The following is an 8,385-nucleotide window of genomic DNA, read 5'->3' as shown; positions in this document are numbered from 1 at the left end:
TTGGAAGATTAACTGTACAGGGGCAGGGTGGTGGTGCCCCTATATGGTCTGTAGCTGTCTACTGAGCGCTCTGGCCCTGGGGTTTTCCAGGTAGTGCAGGCCAGGGTTAACCCCAACCTGTGTTTTGCCCAAGGCTACCCTGTACAGCTAAAAAGCAATCTGAGATGGCTGACATTTTTATTGAGTATGGAGATTTCCAGGTGAATCCAAGCTATGAACCTAGGCTGGCTGCTGTTAGATTCAGGCCTGGGGTTCACTGAAGCCTGCTATTGCTGGTTTGAGAGGACTTAGGAAATTGTGCAACACAGGCCAAGACTGGCCATTCATATGGAAAAGCAGCTTGGGTGAGCCAGGAAGTTGGGTGAGGTGGAGTCTCTGGGGGTCTCCAAGGTGGGTCAAACAGTGTTACCCAGGTTGATGGAGTCTCAGATATGGCACCAGTCTGCTGTCTCTGTGGCTGTGTGGGAGGGTTTAGAAAAGAGACAATGGCCTCTATTTGCCTTGATGCCAGACACTTCAGTTTCTCCCAGTATACCACTGGTGCCTTTCAAGCTGCTATCCTGGTAATGGAGCTCAGAAGGAGTGAGTAGGTGAGTCCTTGTGTGGGTTCTTTAATAACTGTTCAGGGCTCCAGCAGTTTCTTCCACCAACTCAATCCCTGCTGGTTTTTGCAGCCAGAATTTGTGGGGACTTACCTTCCTGGCCCTGGGACTCTGGGCTGGGGGTCCTGGTGTGGGGCTGTGATTCCTTGCCCGAGATATTCCACCCAAATTTTCATCCACCACACATGGGTGTGGGACCGGCCCATTCCATGGCTCTGCCTCTCCTACCAATCTGGATGTATGTGGTTTCTTTAACTCTGTAGTTGTCAGACTTCCATTTGACTAATTTCTGAGAATTATGAGTGCTGGTTTGTATATTTTAGTTGTCATTTTGATGCGGTTGTGGAAAGAGTCAAGCCATGTCTGCCTACACTGCCATCTTCACCAGAAGTTTCTTATTGCATTTCTTTCAGATTTTGCCTCATGTATTTTACATTGTTACTAGGTGCATATACATTACAGACTGTTATGTCATCTTTGAGAATGACCCCTTTGTCATTATGAGATGCTCCTTTTTATTACTGACAGCTTTTCTTATTCTGAGGTCTGCTCTGAAATGAAGAGTGCTGCTCATCCTTTCTTTGACTAGTTAACATGTTATCTTTTTCTTTTTAATCTATGTGTCTTTTATTTAAAGATAGTTTCTTATAGACAACAAATAGTTGTTTTGTATTTTAATCCACTGTGACAGTCTCTTTCTTTTAAATGGTGTATTTAAACCATTAACATTTAGTGATTATCAATACAGTTGGACTTATATCTACCATGTTACTGTTTTCTATTCATTGCCATTGTTATTTGTTCACATTGTTGTCTTCCACCCTATTTCTGCCATTTGTGACTTTAATTGCATAGTTTATATTATTCCATTTTCTCTCTTTTCTTGGCATATCAGTTACACTTCTTTCCTTTAATTTTTTTCATGGTCACCCTTAAATTTGCAAAATACATTTTTGATTAATCCAAATCCACTTTCAAATAACACTATACCACTTCAGAGATAATACAAGTGTTTTAGAATAATAAAGCATCTCTAATTCTTTCATCCTGCCCCTGTATCACTGCTGTCATTCATTTCACTTATACATAAACCATAATTATCAAATTAATTGTTGTTACTTTCAACAATTTTATTAGATCAGCTAAAAATAAGAAAAAAAAAGTTTTTCTTTTACCTTTACTTATTTGTTCTCTAATGCTCTTCATTTCTTCATGTAGATCTGGGTTTCTGACCTAATCATTTTCCTTCTTTCTGAAGAACTTCTTTTAACATTTCTTGTAAGGCAGTTCTTTTAGCATCAAACTCCCTCAATGGTTTTTGAAGGATACTTTTGCTGGATATAGAATTCAAGGTTGGTAGACTTTTCCTCTTAAAATGTTAAATGTTTTACTCAACTTTCTTATTGCATGCTTTCTGAAGTCAGATATAATTCTTTGCCTGTATGTATGTAAGATTCCCACCCTCCCCCACTATTTCTTTCAGGATTTTTTATTTTTGACTTTTTGTGGTTTTAATATAATATGCCTAGGTGTAGTTTTATTTTGGCATTTATCCTGCTTAGTGTTCTAAGCTCCTAGTATCTGTGGCTTGGCATCTGACATTAATTTTGGGAAATTCAGTCACTGACACTTCAAATATTTCTTCTGTTACTGTCTCCTTCTCCTTCTGTTGATCCCATTATATGTACATTACACATTTGTAGTTCTCCCACTGTTCTTGGATAGTGTGTTGTGTTTTTTTAATCTTTTTCTCTCTTTGCTTTTCAGTTTGGAAGTTTGTATTGACATTTTCTTTGTCAGGTAAATTCTTTGGAGGATTTCATAAGTCACTGGGTGACTCTAAAAGACTGTGGTAATGAATGAATGCATGAATAGCAACAGCTTCTTGTGGTTTGAATACTCTGAACAAAGGAGCAAGGGTATTTCCCACATCTGTGATTGCGCTAACCACTTGGTAGGCAATCAAATTTAGAGGCATTTCCTCTCAAATGTTAATAAGCTCACCAATCATTTCATCTAGTGTACTGATGAGTTCATCAAAGACATTACTTATGTGTTTTTGGTCTCTGACATTTCTTTTTGATTCTTTCCTATAATATCCATCTCTCTGCTTATGTTACCTATCTCCTTTTACATGTTGTCTACTTTTTCTCCTAGACTCCTTCCTCAACATGTTAGTCATAGTTACTTCAAATTTCTGGTCTATCTCTGGCTGGTGTGGCTCAGTGGGTTGAGTGCTGGCCTGTGAACCAAAACGTTGTTGGTTTGATTCTCATTCAGAGCACATGCCTGGTTATGGGCCAGGTCCCCAGTGGGGGACATGCAAGAGGCAGGTCCCCAGTGGGGGACATGCAAGAGGCAACCACACACTGATGTTTCTCTCCTCTTTCGCCCTCCCTTCTCCTCTCTCTAAAAATAAATAAAGAAAATCTATTTTAAAAAATTCCTCATCTAATAATTCCAACAATTCCTGACAAATCTGATTTTTGTTCTGATGTTTGCTCTGTCTCTGTAAACTGTGTGGACTTTTGCTGTTGTTTTTGCCTTTTAGTATGCCTTGTAATTTTTTGCTGAAAGCTGGACATAATGTGTGGGGTAAAATGAACTGTACGGTAAATAGGCCTTAGTAATAATGTGGTAGTAAGTTGTGGGGGAAGGGGTGCTGTTCTATAGACCTGTGATGAGGTCTCAGTCTTATAGTGAGCCTGTGCCTCCAGGTTGTGAGCTTCCGAAGTGCTTCTCAGTTCCCTCCCCTAGCCTTCGGTGGGACAGGATGGCTAGAGGGGTTGAGTATTTTCCTTTCCTTGTATCAGTTAGATGCTGATAAACCTCCAATAGATTAGGTACTAGTAAAATAGTTTCTTTAACACATAGGCAGGTTCTGGGTGTTGAATTTAGAGAGATTTGAAAAGCCACAGGAAGGAAGGAGGAGGGGCAAGAGTACAAGGCATGCTCTGATTGGGTGGAGTGTTATCCATTCTCCCTATCTTGGACCAGGGTCATACATTCTGGGTCTGGTGCTGAACCAATGCATTGCCATGGTTACCTTACTTCACTGCTTCTATTTTAATTTCTGGCTATTGGCATCCTGTAGTCCTATATTTTGGGGTCTATAAGAATCATAACAAATCAAGGAGGTAGAAGTTTTCATGACATATGACAGTAAATATTATAACCTAAAACCTATAGGTTCATAAAACTAGTTAAACTAATTATTTAAAAAACTAATTAAACTAATTAGTTTTTAAAACTAATTAAACTAATTAGTTTTAGTTTTTAAAAACTAATTAAACTAATTAGTTAAAAAAATGAATTTTTGTTATTGTTGGACAAGAGGCTTAAACCCCACAAACTATAGGAGTGCAACATTATTGATTAATATTGGCTTGGATACTTTGTTTTCCACCATAGTAAACATAGAAAAAACAGGGGCTTTCCTTGCCACTGGATTGCGTAAAATACACTGCCAGTCTCTTGTCTTTGTTCACCATGACTACTTCTGGTATGTAGATGAAGTACTGAAGAAATGTACCTCAAGCCAAGCTTCTGAGGTGCTTCTTATCCCTCAATCAAAAGAATTTATGCCAAAATTTTCCTTTTTCTTCTAAAGAAGAATCTTTCCCTGGAGGAAATTCAGAAAAATTTAGAAGCAGCAGAAGACAGGCACCAATCCCACTCAGCCGAGGTGGTGTAGCAGCTTGCTGAAGAAGAGCACACGAAAGAAGTGTTTCAGAAAGCAACAGCAGAAAAGAGCAAGTGCAGTGACACCGCCTACTCTGGCACTGGTTGGCAAGGAGGTTTCCGTGTGTAGGTCCTGGCTCCAGTAGGTTGGACTCTACATTTTCCTGTCTTTCTCTCCAATTTTTTGTGGTAGCAGTTTGCCCTTTGATCTCAATTCTCTGATGGTCCTACAAAGAGTTGTTGATTTTTAGTTTGTTCAACTTTTTATCTGTTGCTAGGACAGAGTGGTGACTTCCAAATTACTCAAATGCTGGACTAAAAATAAAGAGAAAGGAAAAAAAGCAGAAGAAAAGGCAGTGAGATTAAAAATGGGTAAATTCTTTGTACAATTTTGTAAGTCATTGGGTCACTCCAAAAGATTGTGGTCATGAATAGATAAATAGCAACCGCTTCTTGTGGTTTAAATGCTCTGAAAAAAGAAGCAAGGGCATTTCCCACATCTGTGACTGCTCTTACTACTTGGTAGGCATTCAAATTTAGAGGCACTTCATCTCGAAACAGCTAAGAAAACAAATAAGTTGTTCAAATAAATAAAAGATTCAACTATTGTACTAGTATACTATATTTAGTTAAGTGGTTTTATGAGAAAGAATAGGCCTTGATGGAATTGTTGCTTTACTCATGGTTCGATCAATTAAATTCATTCATTCGGGCCTGCGAACCAGACAATCGCGGTTCGATTCCCAGTCAGGGCACATTCCTGGGTTGCAGGCCAGTTCCCTGCAGGCTAATTCCCAGCAGGGGACGCACGAAAAGCAACCATACACTGATGTTTCTCTCCCTCTCTCCTTCCCTTTCCCTCTAAAAGATAAATAAATAAAATCTTTTAAAAAAAAAACACTTAGGCAACATTCAGTGGAATAAATCATTACTAGCCTGAGTTTAAAAAAAAAAAATTCATTCATTTATTCATTCAACAAATTGAGTCCTCAGGATGTGCCAGGCACTGTGCTAGAAACAAAATTAAAAATACTGTTCCTGCCAGCAAGTCTCTTAAGCTGCTCAGAGAGACAGGCACATAAATGGGAACTTAGAAAACCATGTGGCACAAAAAAATAATAGAGAGGTGCACAAGGTTATGGAAAGATGAGGAAGGACATTGAATCTGGCTGGGAGCAGGAAAAGGCCTCCAGAACACAGTGGTGCCTGAACAGAATATTAATAAGTCCAGAATATTAGAATATTCTTCTCCTATAAAGCTTAGACTATGAATAATGTTTTTTGTTGTTGTTGTTTCATTCCTCTTTTAGCCAAGTCCTAAAGGCTGTGGCTCCTATAAATAAGACCTAGAAATAACTGGGTAATGTAACAGGGCATGTGTATTTCTGTAAAAAATGATGAGGCATCCCCAACAAACAGGAGGGATGACATGGAGCAGTGGAGCATCAGAGAAGTTTTGCAGTGTTTGAAGCCTCTGAGATGTTGTGCATTACAGCTGGAGTGAGGCTGTGCAGGTATCTGACCACAAACAAATTGGTGCTTCAGCAAAAAAAAATCACTGCCATAATATGGTGATATTTAGGTGGTATTTTGTTCTTTGGACACCCCAGAACTGAAGATCCCCTGCAGTCACTCATACATCTACAGCAGTTATTAAGTTTACAATCAGAAAGGGGGTGATAGGGAAATAAACCTCAAGATTATAGTATAGAAACCTCTAATTCACAGAGGAGGAATCTGAGAGGAAATCTGCCTGCCTGAGGTCATACAGCTATTTACTAAGAGAGATGAAACCAGAATGGGGATCTAGGTCATTTATTCATTCATGAAAACAACTGAATGGTATCTAAATGCCAGGCTATGTGCAGAGTACAGAGTATGAAATTTATGCATATTGATACTTCCCTACTGTCCCCCACCCAGCTTCCTGCCCCAAATATCAGTTTTACTCATAAATACTTTAGATATATCTTAAAAACATATTAAAACATAACTACCTTATCACTATATTCAACATAATTTACTATTATCAAATATCTAGTTAATGTTGACAGTATCTAATTATTGTAGATCAACTTATTGTTTGTGCAAATTAGATCCAAATCAGATGTAATAACATTGTGCATTAAAAGTCTCTTCGTTCCCCTTATTTGTTGAAGAAACAAGGTCACTACCTCATAGAATTCCCCAGTGTGGATTTACTGATTGTAACCTTAGTTTTCATTTAACATTCCTCCACCTTTTGATTGATTGATTGATTGATTGATTGATTTTCTCCAGGGTCATATAGCCAGTGAGTGGCAAAGGCCAGATTCAACAGTTGCTTGTTTTATGGTTCTATTAAATGAACTCCTTTCGCCTTTTAAATGGCTCAATTAAAAAGAAAACCAATTTATTCTTAACACACTGGAAACATATTCATTGCTCATAAGTTGAGAGAATCTTATATATTCGAGCTCTCATTCTAATAGGGTTCTAAGATATTAGAAGGCTGAGGGTCAAGTTATGCAACTTTCAGTTTATGAACTATTTCTTCAGCACCACTATATGTCATATCAAGATATATGTCATTGCACTTCCCCTCAGGGAACCATGGAACAGGACATATAATAGTAAATACTAAACTGCATAGCCCAGGAGAAGGAGCAACAACGAGTGGGGATTCTCAGAGGTTCCTTTTCTTTTTTTTTTTTTCCAAGTAAACTGCTCATTTATTAGCGCCAGGACTGCAATATAACAGGTTCCAGTAAATATGCTGAACTGCAATGAGATGACAGAACAAGGTGAGGTTCAGATAAGTGAATGGTGGGTTCTTATCTCTTCCACTCGTTCTTGTAATCCCACTTGGCAGAGAAGCCCTGGATCGGGCTAACCTTCATGTGGGGCAACCTCTTGGTCTGTTTGGCCACCCACTCCTCTTCAAAGGTGTGCAGGATGGGGTCATACACATAGTACTTGTCCAAAATCAGAATGAGAGCAGTGAAGGAGATGAAAATCATGGCAGCTCCCACAACTGTCTTCCACTCATTCGTGCTCCTGTTCACTTCAGCGAAGCTCTCGCTGAACTTAATGAGATACAATTCAACTTTTCCAACAATTGATAAGACTGCTCCAGGGGTTGTTCTCCTCTTTCAAGGCTTTCTGGCTGGCAGAAAGGTTCTTGACGTGGGCCCCATCAGGTAAGGGATAGTCAAGTCGACCGACATACCTTGGGGAAAGCAAAGTCCTCACTCTTCACAACACTCCCGCGTACTAGGGAGCTCACACAGTGCACACACCGAGGTGGAAATTGCTCGCTTGCCAATTAGGGTAAATACTCCATTGTCAACATTCTGCCGCAGCCTACTGGGCCCGCCGCGACCGCCCTGGCTGCCTGAGACCAGAAGAGAGACACAGAAAGTTTCAAGGAAGATTAGAATTGAGCTCCATTTGAAGGGATCAGAAGAATATTTGCACTGAGATGGAAAAAGAGGGACACTTCGGCGCATGAAAATGGGACCCGAAACTAAACGTGACAAGCTCTGGGGTGGCCTGCATGGTGCACTTGCAAGCTCAGAGACTGAAAGTAACCACGTGAGATGGTCTGAAATTAAAAATTCCTAACTGAAAGTGAGTCACGGTGAGCACTCACGTCCTAGGTTGGAATCTTCCTGGACAAAGGCCAATGTTTGCCTTAACTGAGCCTGTCTGTTGTCTTTTTGCAGCTACAATATCCTAGCTTCTGAAAGTCAGAGTATCCCCTTTCTTCCAGACTCCACAGGGCACAACCTCCCACCCGAGCAGGAGACCCCGGAACCCCTCATTGTTATTGCTGCCCAAATACCATCTCCATGCTGTATACGTTGTTAAGTAACCTGTACCCACCAACGTAAAAGTATTTGTCTCTTCATTTTCAGGGATTGTCCTGCTTTGCTTTCTCCCTCCTCCCTAACCTACCGCCAGTGGATTTCATGTAACCCGTCTTATTACACCCCCTTCTTTGATTCCAATGTGTAAAATAAACTGCAGAACTGCCCTTCTCCAGAGCATTTTCTTATTCCGTTAGGATTTCGGAATTGTCACTTTGGCTCAAATAAACTCATGAAAATGCTGACAGGTTTGG

The 8,385-nt window shown here is 39.9% G+C and overlaps 1 pseudogene; it reads right to left on the bottom strand.

The window, feature by feature from the left end:
- Positions 1–5,911: 5,911 nt before the first annotated feature.
- On the bottom strand, positions 5,912–8,235 carry LOC119054749 (cytochrome c oxidase subunit 4 isoform 1, mitochondrial-like; annotated as a pseudogene).
- Positions 8,236–8,385: the final 150 nt, after the last annotated feature.

This window comes from Artibeus jamaicensis, unplaced genomic scaffold (assembly GCF_021234435.1).
Source record: "Artibeus jamaicensis isolate MK-2021 breed Jamaican fruit bat unplaced genomic scaffold, CSHL_Jam_final contig_477, whole genome shotgun sequence".
NCBI classification, from domain to species: domain Eukaryota; kingdom Metazoa; phylum Chordata; class Mammalia; order Chiroptera; family Phyllostomidae; genus Artibeus; species Artibeus jamaicensis.
This window is presented reverse-complemented; position numbering and strand designations above follow the sequence as displayed.